The 2,405-nt window shown below is 38.1% G+C and overlaps 1 long non-coding RNA gene across 2 annotated transcripts; it reads left to right on the forward strand.

The window, feature by feature from the left end:
• The first annotated feature begins 335 nt into the window (after positions 1-335).
• On the forward strand, positions 336-1,762 carry LOC120545009. 2 transcript variants are annotated; one of them, XR_005636613.1, is made up of 3 exons: positions 336-488; positions 1,379-1,464; positions 1,744-1,762. It is a non-coding gene; the product is annotated as an uncharacterized LOC120545009 (long non-coding RNA). The 2 variants fall into 2 exon arrangements; XR_005636614.1 differs by having other exon boundaries at positions 1,747-1,759.
• Positions 1,763-2,405: the final 643 nt, after the last annotated feature.

The following is a 2,405-nucleotide window of genomic DNA, read 5'->3' on the forward strand; positions in this document are numbered from 1 at the left end:
GAATTGAGTAATAACATACTAAGAATGATAAAGTCCTGTTATTTCTATTGTTTAAAATAGGGATGATTTAAAAATAAACTGAATTTATATAGCACATGTTAAAATACAATAAAATCTCAAAGTGCTTTACCAAATAAGTAAAATCGATCATAATAAATAAATTGCAATAGCAAATGGTCTGAAATGCATTAGACATTAGTGAAGGACAAAATGTATTTATTTTTTGCTTCATCAGTTTAATGTAGCCTATATATTCTTTTTATTTTTATTTAAGCAGCTGCAGGGATAATTTTGTATGGAGAGTTAATCTCTGATTCAACCTGCGAAGCAGAAGGTGGCGCTAATTTGCACACTACACTGATTCCTTACCGCTCTTTGGAAAAACACAGAAGAAGAAAAGTTTGAACAACGCAGCAAGGCGGGAAGCAGCAGACAGTAGGGTTGCAGAAACTACCTACGCAGCAGCAATCAGGCTCACTGGACTTACTGTAAGTTTTGAATGTTAATATTCATTCGCTTTTACTTCTTTTATACATTTTGTATGTGTTTGTCTCAGAGAGCGTAGACCTTCTCCAAGCCCCCGCCCTTCACTGGCTTATCACGGGAGTCTTGTAGGGATTGGCAACTTGTCAGATATAGGTTAGCTGCTAAAGAGCTAGCTAGCCACTTAGCGCGCGACCAATAACGTTACCAGAGACTATTTAGAAGGACTTTGACGTTACGCACTCCAGCAGCACAACTAGCGACCTAGCTACCACTAACCGACTCCCTGAAGAATTTGACGACGGATGAATCTAGTAATCACACGCTCATTCCCCGCTTAAAGGTGGTGTTAGAAAATTAGTTGTTAGTAGAAGCACTAACAGACACCTCGTATGCGATAGTTAGTTTTTTGTTGCTGGAAACTTTCAATAGTGCACAAAAGAGCATAAACGCCTCAAACTGAGTTCCTACACTGCAAGTCCGCGCTCTCTGTGTAGCTTCTAGGGACGCTAGTTTTAAATTCTGTGTGAGCAGACTGTCTGAGACACGGAGATTGCTGTTAACAGAACGAGTCAACTGCCCGTGCCTGCCTACTTGTGTTGCCTCGGTTTTAAAACAAACGACCCTGCTGGAGGCAAGCTGCTTTTCATGACAAAGATGAATAAAGTAAAAACCCTTAACAGTAAAGCTTTGGTTTGTAGAAATGGTATTATTGTTGATTAACCATGCACTAAGGTTCAAGTGTGGCTGCTTTTCTTTACAGTAATGTTAATTTTGCTTGATGGCTTTAGTAACTTGACACTTATGGGGATTAAATGAAAAGATCATTAACAGGGAACATTTATAAATGGAAGTATTTATAATTTGACACTCTTTGAATCTTTTAATTGTTCAGTTTCAGATCAGTTTATGCCTTTGCATCTTGCTGTTCCAGTTTCAAGAAGTTAAGGAAGATAACTGGAGATGTGATAACGATACCAGGTAATCCAATGAATGTGAATTCTTCTATCACCCCCCCTCCCGCCCTCTAAATACCAATAACTTGAATTGTTGTTTTTTCTCAGACAAGGTTTTAGTGTGGTAACCCCCAAAATCATACGCACTCCACATACACACATCATTGTTTTTCTACTTGCCTGTTTGATCAAAATAAAGTGTTTTTGCTGTATTTAAGTCAACAAATAATGAATGTGTTCCGTTCCCGAATACTACTAATCATATTTTTACTTAACTTTGTATTTGCTGGCAAAATTGTTGAAGAAGACTGAGAAGAAACGGCCCTCATTAGAAAGATGATGGAGACCACATTTCCCCTAGCCGACAGACCATAGTGATGTCCTGCCCACCAGTGAACGACCTCATGGACCTCTGGCCTGCTCTTAAAATAGAGTCTGAGGTAATATGGATCAGCTCTCTCTTTTAAAGTGAAAATTGTGATTCTTACTCATTTGGCTGATATTTTTGCTTTATGAATGTGTGCAAGATTCTTCAAATTGAACTTTTTTTTAATAAGTGTTGTTGCTGTATTCTCCTCTGGCTGTTATTTCTATGTAGTTGTATGCAGAGTTCCGCGGATTACAAATCAGAACCTGCCCAACACGTGCTATGCTGAGCTTGACCGCTATCTTCCTCGACTGATGACCTTATTCAGACGGAAGGCATCAAAAACTGGGAAGACAGCAGATGCTCTGGCTGAAATTTAAAAAATCCACGATGAACAGGTAAATAGATTTTTACACATTTCATAGGTTGAACCAGTAGAACATTGAACAGGTTCAATGATTGAAAATGGCTTTTGACTTTTGCAATTAGTCCACTTTGTTTGCCATTTGTCTGATTGCATTAAAGATGTTAACAGGTTATTTGTGGACATATGTTCTGTTTGGACTGTTTAAAATCAGCTTTATGTAAACTCTTCAGTA

Source organism: Perca fluviatilis, chromosome 17, assembly GCF_010015445.1.
Source record: "Perca fluviatilis chromosome 17, GENO_Pfluv_1.0, whole genome shotgun sequence".
Lineage (NCBI taxonomy): Eukaryota > Metazoa > Chordata > Actinopteri > Perciformes > Percidae > Perca > Perca fluviatilis.